Below are 17,451 nucleotides of genomic sequence, written 5' to 3' on the forward strand. Positions count from 1 at the left end.
GCAAAAATAGCCTTATTAGGTGGCCAAGTGGCTTGTTTTTAAGTGACACGTGGCATTGTTTAAAGGATGCTCCATGGAAGGATGCTAATAGTATGGCATCAGCACAAGAAATTCCTCTAACAATTAGCACATGATTTTGAGTGCTTAGTCATATTCACTAAGTACTAGAGCTCAAGGGTGTGACACAATCAAATTTTGCATTTCGAGTGCCAAAATACAATTATGTGCTAGTTATAAGGAAAAGCTAGTTTCAGGATGCGATGACCAGGTCCATGGTAATTCAAGTGCTTTCTCCCCTCATGCACGCCTATCAAATAGGTTCAACTATACAAGAAAGGCATATTGTATAGGTGTAACCTTTCGTTCAGTACTAAAATCCTCAGGAGATCAGAGAATATAAAGGTGCATTGACCACCAAGTTTTGCCTAAATATGCTTATGAATCAACCTTGTCCACAAGGGAGCTATAAGTAATGAAATTATGAATCTCATGGAGAGTTTGATCCCAGTCAGGGTATCAAAATAAGTTTAATATTGGATTAAGGCCTTCCCTAATAAGGACACATTCCCTTAGGTCACATCCACTGTAAGATTACACCCACCCCTCCTAAATTCTAGGTTTTGGGCCTAGACTTTTATATACCTTTATAGAAAGTATAGATAGAAATGTATCAGGAAATGTGAAATGACAAGGTGTTGGATCAAAATTCTTTTGTTGAGTTAAATACAATTCATAGGTCGAGATAGAGCACAAATTTAGTTATGAGGAATTAGAGGGAGAACAATACGATTGAAACTAACACAGTAGATGAAAGTTGATTACATTTTTTTATGAAAAGTTCCTCCTTGATTTATGCGATAATTACTAAAGTTCCTCCTTGATTTATGCGAGAATTGCTAAAGTTCCTCCTTGAGCTGTAGGAGCATTATGGAAATTCGTCTTCAACCCATGTGAAAATCAATGCAATTCTTCTTCGAGTTGTGTGTGATTTGACTCAAGCTGAAGTTGTTGCTCCATTTGATAGGGATCGACAAATTGAAGCAATGGGTATAGGTTAGTAATTATATTTAAGTGTCATGTAGGTTGTGTTGTGTGTGTAGTTCTACTGAATATCAAAGGCCAAATGTGACCACAGTATGATTAAGAAGGTAGAGAGCTGAAGAATTCGAGAGAGTGAATGGATCAAGAGGGTGAGAGATTGAGTTAGTGATGAAGGCCAAGAGTGTGAGTAACTAAGTGTGTGGAATCATCAGCTAATGTGAGAGTTAAGGAGGGTTAAGAGTGCCTATATAGTGGTGAAGAATGCTAGGTTATGAAAAAGAACTCAGAAAAAATATGTATGGATATTTGAGATGTTGTTGCCAGGTAGAAGGAGAATATTTAAGTGTTGGTACTAGATATAACTTTGTAGAAGAGTTGTTGTTGATTGGTAAATGAAGCAAATCTAAATTTTTTTGATCATATATGAGCATGAGGAAAGAGATGTAGTGTAGATATAAAGTCAGAGATGTTGATAGTATTGTAAGATATTAGGCTAAGTGAGAGTCGAAGTAGAGAGAGTAACAAGTTTAATAAAAGAGCACCTGCAGATATGAGTTTGAAAATGAAATGAAAAAGGGATCCAAAATACTCTATAGGTTGGTTTTTGCATAACATGGACCTTGGTGCTTCCTTTAGGCCGATGCTTAACAAATAACTTGGGGGTCAGTGCCTCCTGCAAGTGGGTGCTTGCAAATCAAGGAGTTGGTGCTTCCTGCTCATTGGTTCTAGAAAAATAAATAGGGGTTGTTGTTCCTGCAAGTGGTTGCCTTCAAAACAATGAAAAATGGGATCAAAATATCCTACTAGTTGGTGTCAGTGAACTAATGTAACCAAAGATTAAATACAAATAAGAGAAGAAGATTTGTGGTTTTCTCCCTTTATGGGTTTCCACATACATCTAATGTCTCTATGTGTTACATTGGTGTATGATGTTTATGATGCTACTGTGTGATTATTATACTACTTACATGATTGATTTTTAAGTAAATTAAAACATTGTTAAGTGGTAATAATTGTTAAAATTGACCATAATAATGATTCACCCCCCTCTCAATATTATCCTAGTTTCCAATAGGAATAATAATAATCTTGCCAGCATGGAAATTTCAAACTCTTTCTACATTTATGTTGCAAACCTTTGACTCGTTCTGTCATCGTCACTTCCAAATATGATACATAGACAACAATGATTAATATGTTTTCACTACCTATTTTCATGTAAATTTGTCAATCATTTACTCCCTTTTTTAATCCTTTTTGTTGCAGATATTTATCAAATCTTGAGTACTAAGCCCTTGGAGCTTGCTTAATACTGTAAAGAGATTTATTCAACCTACATACATGGTATTCACTTTCTAGCAGCTGCAACCCCTATGGTTGTTCAAAATATACCTCCTTTTAAAAAGTTTCCATTTAGAAAAGTTGATTTTACATCCATTTAATAAACCTTGAAATTTTAAAACAAGAAAATGCCAAGAACATTCTAATGGCTTCTAGTATGGTAACTATAGGAAAAATTTCTTCAAAGTCAACACCTTCCATTTGTTCATATCCTTTGCAAACCAATCCAGCGTTATTTCTTACTACATGTCCATCCTCATTCGGCTTGATTTTGAATACCCATTTAGTTCTAATTACAATTTTATCTTTTGGCTAAGGCACAAGTTCCAATGTATCATTTTTCTCAATATGTTTTATCTCTTACTCCATAGAATTAACTCAATGTTCATCTTCACTATCTTGAGAAAAAATCTTAAGTTCTATTTTGGATAAAAAGGAAAAGTTCCTAGAAGGTTTTCTTTATTAAGAATAGTTTTTTCCATCCCTTGTACAATTATGTTATTTCTTTCATCAACACCATTATGTTGCGGAGTCCTTTCCATTGAAAGATATTTGTCACAAAATTCATTGAATTCATCATAAATAAATTATCCTCCTCTATTTTTTTTTTAATCTCTTGATCTCTAGATCAGCTTAATTCTCAACCAGACTTTGAAGGTTTTGAATTTATCAAATGCAACATATTTCTCCTTAACAAAAGTAACCCATGTCAGCCTTATATAGTCATTGATTAAAAGCATATAATATCTCTCACGTCTTAATGTTTGTGTTTTTGTAGGCCCACAAAGGTATGTATGAACAAGTTCGAATGGCTTTTTTGATGAGTACTCTTTTGTCCCAAAGAGTGGTTGTGGTTTGCTTCCCATGCTTACATAGGTTACAAATAATATCTCTTTTTTTTTTAGATCTTTGTCACATCTCTCACTACTTTTTCTTGTTGAGTTTTACTAGATGATCAAAATTGACATGACCCATCCTTTTATGACCAACTTTCATCCAATTTCCCTATATATTATCATTTTTCTTTGCCTTCATCTAAGATATATACATTTCTTGAGTTCCTATCCACATTTTCCACCAATATTCCTAATCCTACTTTCTTATTTCACATCCTTTATCATGAAGTGTGAGATCATTGCATAATTGCATCACAGGAGGGGCCTTCTCAACAAAAATGTGCTTCAAATGTATCTAATCATTGAATTTTTATATTAGGTACATATAAACAAATAATTTAGTATTAAATTTTAATTTTCAAGTTTTTTCTTGCAAAAAAGAAAACAAAATGGAACCCATTCAACACAAAAAACATGAAGAAAAGGGTTGATATTAAAGTTCGTGAATAATTAATAATGTTTCCTTATAACAACTTAAGATTTCATTTTCGTATATTTTAAGTTGGTTTACAACAACCATCCTTGATTGTCTTCAAATAGGTGCTAACATACAAAGAAGGGTCAATGGAAGAATTGATTGACAATGGGATAAATATGGGTTGTGAGTATACATTGGCATATCAAAAATTAATTGTGAAATTTGTAAGTATCTATGTTGTTTTACTGATCTGAGTTTATAATTAATAGAATAAAACAATCATTTATATTAAATCTATGATTTATTATTGGGCATAAAACTTGCAGGAGACCAAGTATGGAATTGTGCCAACAGAAGAGTTGGTGAAACAAGGCATGAGATTTGGTTTTAAAAGAATGTGTATAGTTCATGACTTAGTTCTTACTATGGTACATTGATTTTCAATTTACATTGATGTAAATTATTTATTTCAATATTCATTATTTTCATCAATGTAGATACACTCATTACACTTTATTTTTATGTTTGTAGGTGGAACTTAAAGAAGACAAAACCAATTGATGCAATCAAAAAAACATTCATCCAAATAACCCCAGTCATGGAAGTAGCTCGATCACTGACAAAAGTTCTGATGAAGAACAATGATCTATTTGGATATCAATGCAAGTTGTATTTTTTGAAATAATTTTCCATGAAATTCATACATTTTGTTTAATGTAATAGACATAGTGTCCCAATTCAAAGACAAGGGGTTACTAGTAACTATCCCATTTTGTATGACAAAGAGCCCCTTATTCACATATAATAAAATACATTTTAATTTATTTTATTGTGTTGCCCAATCTCACTGTGAAACGTTACACCATTGATTAAATATATGGATTATTAAATATTATAATGAAGAGATGTGAAATCTGATGATATAATAAATTAATCCAAACATCATATACAAATGAACTAATCAAAATTTAATTTATATGAATATTGTTATAATATACAAGTCAATTTTTCAATGAATAATGGATTTAAAAAATCACAATAATTTCACTGTCACAGGTCGATGTTTTTAAAAAAGAGAATGGATATCGAGACATCGTATAATAATGCACACCACTCCAAATACAAGTTTTTCAATAATGATATTTATAATAATAAAAAAGTGTATCTTGGTGCGTTCGTACATACAAAATCCCAGTGTGTGCATAAAATCAATATGCATTGGGAATATATATATTTCATGCACCGGTGTGATTCGCCTTTAATGCACCAGTGCATCATTACCATTAACACACCAGTGCGTTAGATTACATAAAAGCACTAGCACTACAATATTTTTTTGCCTGCCTGGGTGCCTTTTGTGAAAAGTATAGAATTGGGCTTTTGCAAACACATAAGCACTAGGGCATTATACTTTAAAATCACTGGTGTTGTTTGCATTTAACGCCTTAGTGCATGGTATCATAGATTGTACGACCCAGTGCATTGTTATTATGAAAGCATTGGTGCTTACATAAAACCAACTCCCTAGTGCTCCAAAATATTGTTTCCAACCTTGATGCTATTATTTAAATTAACAGTGTCGGTTCTTTTATATTAGTAGCGCATCAGTGCTTTTATATAACTCATTAGCACCGGTGCATTGTTATACATAACGAATCAGTGCATTGGATAAGATAAAAGAACCGGGGTTGCAATATTTTATGCCTACCCTAGTGCCCTTCGTGAAAAGTATTGCCCAAGGAATTTTTAGAAGACATAAGAACTGGGGTGATATACTTTTTGGGCACCAGTGTTATTTGCATTCAACACCCCTGTGCATCGTATCATAGATTATGTGAGCCAGTGCATTTTTATTATTAAATAACCAATGATTTTATAAAGTTAGCGCATTGGTGCTCCAAACGTTTTTTTCTAGTCTTAATGCTTTTATTTAAATTTACAGCACCAGTGCATTTATATTGGTAGCACACTAGTGTAATTTGTCTAATAAGCGCATTGCTAGGAAAACATCTGCTAAAAGATTTGGCCGTTGATATTTTTTTAGTTATGATGAAGTTTCGTTATTAGCTCTATTAAAACATTCGCTACCACAAACAGATGTTGTAGCGGAGGCTTTTTTGACAATTGTTTCCAATTTTATAACACTAAAAACCTTTGTTATAACCTTTGTAGAAGGTATTTTGCTTGTAGTGGCCATACAAGGTGGCATGTATGGCCCTTTTTAGGAAGAAATCCAAAAACCCTTGCGAACAACCGCATGACATTTGTGTGGGGTCGCATGGGTAAGGGAGACTCAGTTGCGATGAGCTTGCAGCTTAGGGAAAACTAGTCACACAAGTGTTGTGATTGTATGAGATACAAGTGTGAGGCCCTCTAGATAGGGACCTTGCAGGTTAGGATGAAATAGTCAAGTGATGCGCACAATTGTAGGGAAAACAAATGTGACACACTGCCATGCTTGTGTAGGAAATAAGTGCATGTGATGAACTCTGCAAGAATACGATCTTTCTTGCTCTTTGGTGAAGAAAATTGTAGATCTAATTATTGCAAAATGACTACCCATCGGGCGTAATTATGGTTCATAATACGGTATGTTAGCAAGTATCGCACGGGGTTAATACTTGTAATGACATTGTGGTCCTTAGAATGATATAGCGTCAAAACTTCTACATGGAATGTACAAGGGATAAGGTTGTTTTTTCTATTGTCTCATGCTTCAAAACAGGCCTAGAGAGGTTTGTGTTGATGTAATAGATGACATGATTTCTATTGTTACTACCTTCTTGGACTAATAACCTTGCGATGGCTATGTCTGATGATGAGAGGTAGAGGGTATAGTCATTATTATGGTCAGGCGGGCGATCAATAGTGCCTGTGACAATGTGTCTTTTAAGGCCTCTAATGATTTTTGAGCTTCTTCATCCCACTAAAATGGAATGTCTTAACGAAGAAGGTGCAATAAATCGTGCGCACAAGTTTTGTAATCGGGGACAAATCACTGTAAGAAGTTATCCTTACTCTACAATTTGTGTAATTTTTTTAAATTTCTAAGTAGTGGGATCTCTCAAATGGCTTGAACCTTCAAAGGGTCAACTCTCGTTCCTTGTTGGGAGACTATGAATCCCAATAATATTCATGTGTTGATGCAAAATACAAACTTGAGGGGCCTCAAGAGAAATTTATTTTGTCAGAACCTATGAAACACTAGGCGGAGGTCCTCCAAATGGTTTGAGCACTTTTTGGAATGGACTGTAAGGTTGTCCAAATAGGCTATGAATAAATGAGCTAAGTCATGGAAGATATAATGCATGGCCTGCTGGTAGGTAGTGCCATCATTTTTAAGGCCAAAAGGCATAATGTGATAGGTGAAAGTACCACATGGGGTGGTGAATGCAATTTTATATTGATACATGTGGCATATTTGGATCTGGTTATATCTTGAGAAGTCATCCATACAGTACAAAACTTCATGCCCAGCACAAGCATCGATGACTTGGTCGGTGAAGGGTTTATGATAATTTTCTTTGCGACATTCCTTGCTCAAATCCTTGAAGCCAATACAAACCTTAATGGTTCCCTATTTTTCCATGATGGGTACAGGTTTAGAGACCCACGATGTGTAGGTGATGGGGCAGATGAAACCGACTTTATGGATCTTATCGATTTCTTATCTAATCGCCTCTGCCGTGGAAGGGTGGAGTTGTCGTTACTTTTTCCTAACTAGATAGGCACCGGGCCATGTATCAACGTGATACTCCATAATTGTAGTAATGATACCCAAAATTTTAGAATATGACCACATGAAAAAGCTACCCCCAGAAAGATTTCTTCAACTATATCGGGTTTGGTGGAGATATCTACGTTGACTGTAGGTGGAATATTGGACATGTTCCCCTCCTCAAATGTGTCTAGCACATGGATGGGTTTCTTGAACCAATCTACCTTGCCTTGGGGTAGAAACTATTCGGTCTCTACTACATACATGATATGGTTGGGTGCATCAATAGGTGAAAATGGTTTTTATGATAGGATGAAAAAGTGGTGATGCATGGAGTCTGAAGGCTATTATGGTTCTTTCATAGCCTCTAAAAATATCCTCATCAAAATGAAAGAGGTTTTCCAATGGTGGTAGAGGTGGTGAGAGGTCATGCAGTTGGGATTGGCACCTTGAAGTGTTGGTTAACAAACACGATAATGATTAAGTGGTTATTTTAGTAGAAATCAATGATGTTGACAATGCTAAGACAGGATGATTTTGGGTATTAATGGGTGTTGCAACCTTCGCGATGGGTGAAGCAACCTCAACACCGAGGAACAATGAGCGGAGAACATGAAACAAGGTTCCTATGGAAGAAGAAATGAATCGAATATGGTGTTGGGTATCATCCGCACTAGGAGGTGGGAATATTTCTCGGAGCTTCATGTTATGGTGAGTGGGAGAAGGTTCCCTAGAAGGTGTCGATGTCCTAGGAGCTAAGGATTCTTCCTCTCTAGGAGCAAGCTCTTCTGGAATTATATGAAGGGGGTGTCATGATATACTAAGTAGTCCAAATATTTATAGAAGTGGACATGTGGATGAGATATGAGAGTTGTTGGTATAAATATCACAAGGATGAATTGCATTTAAATCAGGTTTTGTACCTATGTAGTAGATGGTCTGTGTGGCAGAATCTCTTGTAGCTCTCGATGACAATTGGGGAGTAATGTCCTAAGGGGGGGCACTGGTTGAAGGCGTGTGCCACCTATTGATCATAGCTTGAGAAATAGATGGAAGAAGGATCATGGTTCACAATGCTACCCATGCCTCTCAAAATTTGGGGATTTATGGGCGATGAAATGTATGGTGTACTTGCATGAAAGTGAGATAGTTATTGCACTTTCATTGAGAACTATCTTTGTGAGCAAGTCGAGGGATATGCACAATTGAGAAGAAAAAACCCCTAATTATTTTTAAATTTGGCTAATAGTTGATTAAATGTCTAGGTCCATCACATAGGGTGCAAGTATGGGTAGTTTTTTTCGAATATGGTTTTATCTGCTTCGCCATCCTATTGGAGGTTGTTGTAGGGTGATTGGTTGACTAGTAGTGAGCACAAGGGTGAATTGTGTGTGGAGCTTCTTCCTCAAAGACACACTAAATGGTCTGAGACATGCCATCCGTAGTTGGAGTAATAGGAAGTGATGGTGTCATAGTATTGGCATTATGGAGGGTCACCAATATGTCCCAATGATCTGGATTGGATCATTATATTGTTTGTCATCCATCTCAATGCATTCGAAGTGGAAAAAGTGGAGGAATCAGCTCAGGGAACTATTTTTATCAGCAAGACCCAATTTGGAAAAATGGGGTCTGAAACCTTTCGGGAGCATTTTGAGGCATCAAACAAATTTTTGAGGTAGAACCTTTTCATGTTATTCTACACACATAGACCAAGTTTCCAACGGCACAAGAATCATGTCAATTAGAGTCTGTATGTGAAAGTTATGCCACTCAGAAGTTAACCTTCCTGTTTTCACTACCATGGTTCAAGAGGATGCCATGTAAACCCCCATTATTCATGGAGAAGAGGCTAGCCACGTTTTTGTGATGTAAATACTCTAGAAGATTCTATATTGTAACTTTGGTTAAGATTTGATGTAGTCAAACTTAACCACGTCTAGTAGGCTATCAAGTTGTGTTATAACCAGGCCACTAGGAGGAAGAGGCTTCCCATTCTTTCGAGAGAATTTTGTTCCATAGATGAGCGCATATATCCAAGAGAGATGTGAGGTATACCATATAGAGAGGAATTGTGTATTGTAGTAGCCCATGGGCCATAGGCTTTACTTCTTTATACCTACAACCATATTTCCAAACAGAGAAAGAGGGTGAAGCAGGCTCACCTTGTAGTTTGGTTTTCTCTTGAAAGGATTTCATATAGCATATTTTTCATCTTATGTGTGTGTGTGGGTGTGCTTATTTTATCGTTCTCTAATTGTTTTCATAATTTCCATTCACATGCATGCACTAATTATAGTTAAATCTATAGATATTGAAGTCTAAATAAATTGTAATATTGTAGAATTTTTAGATTCCTAATATAATATTACCAAACCTATTGTGACGAACTGTCCAGTGGAATATCCATAATAATTTATGGATCATTTGGTAATAGAGCAGGTTTCTTTTAGTATTTTGTGGATATTTATAAGGGATCTCGGTCGGCGGGGTCGAAAATCATGGTTGATGAATTTGTAAACAACCCTTGTGATCCGACAAAGGTGAGGCTTTCACAGCTAGAACAACAAGTCACAATCATAAACCACAATGTAAAATTCCTGATGGAGGCCCTAAGAAATAAACTAAGGATATTTGGAAAATATGGGGGTTCAAATGCAGAGGACAAATCAAAGGGGGATCGGGAGATTTGGAAGAAAGAAAGAACCAACCGAAGAAAGAACCAAGAAAATATCAACCCATTTCGAGTTTCGTGAACCAATCATAGTCCATGTTTAAACTAGAAACAAAATTTGATATCAAGTTGTACCACGGTGAGATTGATGTTCTAAATTTGAACCATTAGTTGCAGTAATTGGAAGTTTATTTTGGTGTCCATCAGATTGAAGAAGGACAACAAATATCATTTGTGTGGTTGAAATTGGAGGGCCATGCACTGGTTTGGTGGGAGAGCCACATGGAAACCCTAAGGTTGGAGGGAGAACCTCCAATGACTAAGTGGGAAGATTTCAAAACCCTCATTAATGCACAGTTTTATCCCATTGGGTACGTGGAGAACTAGTGGATCTAGTGGCATTACTTCAGGAAAAATTCAGGCCAAAGCATGCAGGAGTACACCATGGAATTCCGAAAGATGGCTATAATGTTGGGTATCTCTACAAAGAACCCATATTTACACCTCAAGTATTTGGGGGTCTGCACCACCATCTATGTGACCAAGTGATGTTTTTCAAGCCAAAATCGGTGGATGAGGCTTGTGTACATGCGCAATACCTAGAAAACATAGGCCTAAAGAAAGCGTAATCAAGTGGATCGAAGTAGAAGGAGAAACAAGAGCTTCTAAGGAGGGGAAGAAGAACCAAAAAGGGTGAAAAGATAAAAGGACGATAGCCATAGCACACTAGTACAAAGATCCTAGCAACCACACAACATTGATGGCCATACATAGGAAAAATGTTGGAGGTTGCATCCAAAGCTAAACTCGAAGAACAAGAAGAAAGACAATAAGAAAAAGAATCTCATGGAGACAAATTCTAGCAGCCAAGTTGAAAGTAGCTCGAACTTGGATTAGAAGATTGTATGTACGCCAGTGCAAAAGGAGGTGAATCTAAGTAGCCTTTAGCAACAGGAAGAGAAAGAAATGACCAAACTCTTCCATATAAAGATACAGGTCAAGAAGACAAAGATTGATGCTATGTTTAACTCAGGATCGCAGGAAAATCTCATTTCAGTAAAGTTGTTCAAGAAGTTGGGGCTAGAAGTTTGTGATCTTCCAAACCCATTGATGGGTCCCATCAATAAGTATATTTTGAGGCCCATTATGCTATCCTCCAGCTATTAAATTCTATTTTTCTCCCATTAATTTACATTTATTAGCCACAATGTTCCTAGTAGGAAGACTAAAGGGTGCATGTCGTATTTCATGGCCTAATTTGGTTAATATGCAGGCAAAAGAAGCATTTTTGGAGACATTACTATGCAGGGTAATGGTGGAGGCATATAGAGAGAATATAGGAGGATTTTCCAGTACATTGACTCTCCAACTCGACTCGAGTCCCAATATTCCCCACCAACAGCTCGAAGTCCACAAGCAGTTGATGAAATCAAGTGCATGTGGATATCTAAGAGAACTAGATCCACCAATTTCGATATTTTGGAGGGAGTAGTCCTAATATCAAGGGAGATGCCCCTCTTTCACTTGTTGTATAAATAAATAGGTATAGGTCTCATTAGGATTCAAACTCTTGGAGCTAGGAGGAGTTATTGAAGGTCGAGTACTTAAGGCTATTATCTGCATTTTTTAGATTATGTATTTGCACTCTATTTTCTGTTAATGAAAATTCCTTTATTGGTCATTTGATTTAGCCTAGGAGGGTTGAAACCCTTGGTTTAGGGCCCAACCCAAAGGCTTTAGTCCCTCTCATGTATTTTTCCTTTGTTCTTATTCAATTTTTTGTATTTATTTCCTTGTTTAAGTAGGAATTAGAGTTCAAAAAATGCGGTTTCACTTTTGATCACCACCTCTCTTGTGGGAAGTGTGGTTCAAAGGTATACAACAATAAGACAAATATATGTGCTTATGTTTCCTTGGAATTTGCTAGGATTTGGATTGAAATCCTCTTGCATGCTTGATTTTTTCACCTTAGAATTTGGTATCATGACTTGGCAATTATATGAGATGCATGTTGTAGGATAGAATAGATCAAGAAGAAATAAAATTCAATCCATCCTTTCCACTTTGATTAATTTTATTGTAACATTGATTAGTAGATGTATGTTCTTGATTGCTAGTCTACAGGGGCTGTCAGTGACATGGAGGAGTTGGCACATTCATCCATATCCACTTAAGCATTTCCATCCTTCTCTTAGACACCTCCTACTGCTCTCAAGTTCTGCCACCGAGATCATCTTTTTAGGGTTGATGAAGGACATCGTGGGCATAAATTTTTGTGTAAGATGGGCCTTTGAGGGGTGCTAATCTTGGAAAAAGGTATCACACATCCTTCATACGCTCTAATTCACCTTCATCCACCTTAAGAATGCCTTCCTTACCCTTAGAAATCTCTCAGACCCAATCCTGTAGCAAAACAGGGTTTCCTGTAGCACCCTGTAGTATTCCTATAACACTACCCAAATTCAGCCATATTTTCCCTAGGACCTTGATTTTTTCATTTTGAAATTGAAGTATGACCCCCAAGCTTTGGATCCATGATTAGGGAGACCCAAGGACCACTCTAGACCCCTCTTTCCACCACTGAAGTACAAAACAACAAATAGAGTTAGGGAGCAAATCTTCATATTTGGACCACAATGGGTGTTCTCTTATGTAGTGAGTAAAGACCCTGTTGTTAATGTTAAAGCCATTTTTCACTTAGTGACATGAATAGAAACTCTTCAATGTAGATAGATTAGACTTAGTTTCTAAATTTTTGAGTTATGTGTTGTAGACTGAATTATTCCTTTTCAAGCAATTTGCAATTAGATTAATGATTTCCATTCTGCAAGTATAATATTGATTTGATTGGTTTGAGAATAGATTGTCATGGTTTATTTTTGCAACTAGTGTAGTCTTTTCCTTTCATGCGATTACAATTGGTTTCTACATCTGAAAATTGGCACTTTCATTTCTATAATTAGACTAATGCTCATTTTCTTGCAATTAGGGTATGTTCTTTGTCTTTCCACAGAATTTCTCTTTGTAGTTAGTTGAAGGAGTGGTATTTTTTTTCCTTGGGTTGATCTAATGACTGAGGGTGACATGAGTAGAATTTGAACTATTATGCATCTAGCACTGTCACCTCTAAGTTTGTACAAACCTTGGATTGATATTTCAAGTTGAGAGTCTTGGGAGTTGCAACATCCTTAATGCAATACCAAGGCTCATCACTTTGGTGTCCAAGTAGGTGTTGTTTCTACTTAGAAGTTGCTTATTTTTTTCCTATTTTGCATCAGCACTATTGATTTGAAAGCTTCAAAAAAGAAGAAAAAAGAAAAAAATTGAGTTAGTTCTTTCATGCCTCGTAGGAGTAGGTATAGTCAAGGGAAATTCCTACCAAAAACCCCCACTCCTTTAAGCATCCAACCATCATTCATTCTTCTTTGGTGATTGTGAACTTCCTTCTTTGACTACAGGGGCATTAGAAAAACCTTTAGGTGAGAAACCTAAAAATTTTAGGAACCCATAGGAGAAGAAGATCCTACTTCACCTACCTAAACCATGGCTGAAAATAGACAAAATGATATTTTCCCTATCCAAGAAACCAATGGGGAGGAAACAATGAAGAATATAAGCCTTGTTTCCCTTCCAAATTTCAATGGCCTAATCTTTGAGGACCCTAACACCTTCATGTTTGAATTTTTTGTTGTCTATAGGACCTATGACTATACCTCTAATGAAAATAAGTTGAATTTGTTTCCATCCACCCTCAAAGATGAAGCCTAGTGCTGGTTTATGGGCTTACCTAGAGGCAACATCACTACCTGGGCCCAAATGCAACAAGCCTTTAATGAAAAGTACAGGGATTATTGTAGGTCCAAAGAAACAAAGGAAGAAATATTTAGGATGACCCTAGGACCAAATGAATCTTTAAAGGACTATGAGGAAAGATTCCAGCTCAATTATAGGAGGGCTAACTATACCCTTGACCCTGAGTCACTCAAGCTAGTTCTTCTCTAAGGGATTAGGGAGGATGTAATGGAGACCCTCAACATGTTGTCTGGAGGAGACATCTACCAGTTTCCTTATGATGACATCAAGACAATATTCAGGAATCACTCTAGGGCTGCTAGGAAAAAGGGTAGGTCTAGTCAAGGCTTGGTTAGTTCATCTCCCTCTGCATCAACCATCAAACATGAGATAGGAAGTATGTTGGAGGATTTCAAGAGTGAAATGTTGCATACATTTTCCTTACAGATGGACACTATGCAAATTAAAAGGAAGAAAGAGGAAGCATAAAGGGCACTAGCTATATTTTTCCCTAGATGCACTAAGAGACATCTTAGAAATGAGTTCCCACTGAATGTCGTAGAAGTTTATTCTATTTGTGAGGAAAACCATGCAACATAAAAATGTCCCTCTTTGTCAGGCCTAAATGTTATATACCAAGGGGCAGAAGGTGGTTTGGAGAAACTTTGCTTCATTAACCAAAGGAGGCCCCAAGGCCCTCGGCCATATCAACAAGGCATGCAAGGTGCACATTATCCTCCTTACAATCCAAATCAGAATGCACCTTTCTAGCCTTGGTACCCTTCCACTCATCCATCATCTCCCATACCCTTTCCTTGGCCTTATACTCCTATATATCATACTCAACCTATCAACCCTCCTTTCCAGCTGTATCCACCTCAATCTCCTCATTGGGGAAACTCCTCACAAGTATGGAGGCATAAAACCAACCAATCTCATTCTTTAATGCATCCACATCAACCTCAACCACATCTCCCTCACCATAACCCACCTACACAACCTCAAATTCTTGGCCAAACAATTTGAGCCCGAACAATAAGCAAGCACAATAGGTTTACAGTGGGGAGACATCCTATCCTACTTATGTTGTGTAAATCCAATAGATCAACCTTTTGTTTGGGAAGGTACTTCCAGATGTCAACCCACCTTCACTACATAAAGAGATCGAAGAATAGAAGGAATAAATTTCCCCTCAAACCAATGCACCTCATTACCATGAATGGTTGGTCTGCCCTAAACAACACACCCTAGAAGAGGCTTAAATTCTAGGAGAATTGAAGAACTTGTGTGTTAAAATACCCCTTCTCTAGGCCATCAAATATGTTTCAATTTACAACATGATTATTAAGGAAGAGGGTTTTAAAATTCCTAGGAGAAGAAGAAGAGATACCCCCACTATCAATGTTGTTGGGCAATTGTATGATATGATGCTTAGGAGGGTAATATCTCCAAAGTACTTGGATCATGGTAGCCCAGTAGTGGATGTGAACATAGATATAATTATGGTCCCTAATACCTTGATTGACCATGCTCAATCTCAACCTCCAAGGGGCCTTGAGGAAGACCACTACAGTGTTGTAGCTTGTAGATAGATCCGCAGTATCCCCTAAGGGAGTTATTGAGGATGTAATGGTATCCATTGACTCTTGGGAGTACCCCACTGATTTTCTTGTCCTTCAACCGAAAACCAAGTTTAATGGTTACCCTCTCATCCTAGTAAGACCTTGGTTTATCATTTTTTATACCTACATTAGTTGTATGGTCAGGAACATGACCATCAAGAATGGGCATCTATCAAAAAAGCGTGTGTTACATCCCCTTTCTCAACCTTATATTGAGCATGACTTGCCCTTTTGGTTAGAGGATGAGGAAGAGGAATAATTTTATCAGGAATCCCTCTACCCAGTTTACACACTATACATTATTGTAGGGGGTGGAAACTCACCTTATTGACCATATCTTACATAATCAACCTCCCACTGCCATGCCAATTGATGGAATTGTGAAGGAATCTAGAGAAACCCATGGACTGATTTGTGCTCTCTTGACCCTAACCTAAAGCATGCCAAGGTTGTAGAGATTATCCCATCCATGACTCTAAAGATCAACCCCTCTCTCTCAGCTGAGCAGGAAGAATAATTGTGCAGTGTGTTGAGGCAACACCTGGATGATTTTTCTTGGAACTATAAGGAGATGAAAGGTGTGCATCCTTGAGTTTGTACTCATCATATCTACATAAAAAAGGGATGAAATCATGTGCGCCAACCTCATAGAAGGACAAATCCAGCTCTTAAGGACATTGTGAAAGATGAATTGCAAAATATACTAGATGCAGGGTTCATATACCCCATTTCAAATAGTGAGTGTGTGTCCCCCCTCATCATAGTCCCCAAGAAAAATGGGAAGTGGAGGATCTATGTTGATTATCGAGAACTTAAGAAGGCTACAAAGAAGTACCACTTTTGTTTTCCTCTCATTGACCAAGTCCTGGATGGCCTTATAGGGAAGAGATATTTTTCCTTCCTAAATTGGTTTAGTGGGTACTACTAGATATAGATCAGACCTAAGGACCAAGACAAGACTAAATTTTCATGTCCTTGGGGTACATTTTCCTATAGAGTCCTTCCATTTGGTTTTTGCAATGCCCCTTCTACCTTCCAGAGGGAAGTTTTGAGTATCTTTACTAACCAAAGTTGTTAGCAGCAACTGAAAGGATTGGGCAGACAGACGTATAGAATCCACTTGGGCCTACAATACCACTTGGAACACCACCACTAGATTTACCCCATTTGAATTATTATATGGAAATAAGGCCATGTTGTCCATTGAATTTGAATACAACACCCTAAAGATGGCAGCTTAGTTAGACTTGGACCTCACTGCAGCTCAGAAAGAGAGGTTGTTCCAACTTAATGGTTTATATGAATTAAGAATCCAATTTCTCCTACACACTGAGGTAGTCCAACTATAAAGGAATATTTGGCATGACAAACACATTAGGGAGAGACATTTTCAAGAAGGAGATTGATCCCTTCTATATGATTCAAGATTAAAGGATTTCAAAGGAAAATTAATGGCAAGATGGTCGGGCCCTTATATAGTGGAAAAATTTCATGAGAATGGGTTTGTACAAATCATAAAAATTGACGAGGAAGGTATCTCCTTGCTTGTCAATGGTTACCGATTGAAAGTGTACAAAATACCGTTGTACAAAGAAGTGTTTACTAGTTCAATTAGCAAGGAGATGAATGTGATTAGGAGGCTCATAACCCTTAATTCACCAAGCTTCTGATCAACAAAAAAAAGGTCTTAGGTGAAAACCTCCATAAGGCATCTAAGGCCAACTCTAGGGTTGAAAACCTCTATGAGGCAACCCAAGAGCCAAAAAAAAAGAGAGAGAGAAAAGAAAAGAAAAATAAGATGAAAAGATCCCCAGGTGAAACCCTCTTATGAGGCCCCTGGGGCAGGCATGCAGATTGAAAACCTCTCCATAGGTAGTCTACATATCTAAAAAAAAGGTAAAAAAGGAAAAATGAAGAAGAAAAAATAAGACAAGGATGAGTCCTTACAT

The sequence above is a fragment of the Pinus tabuliformis genome, chromosome 1_2 (genome assembly GCF_031772625.1).
Source record: "Pinus tabuliformis cultivar Carrire ecotype Pingquan chromosome 1_2, CPIR1, whole genome shotgun sequence".
NCBI classification, from domain to species: domain Eukaryota; kingdom Viridiplantae; phylum Streptophyta; class Pinopsida; order Pinales; family Pinaceae; genus Pinus; species Pinus tabuliformis.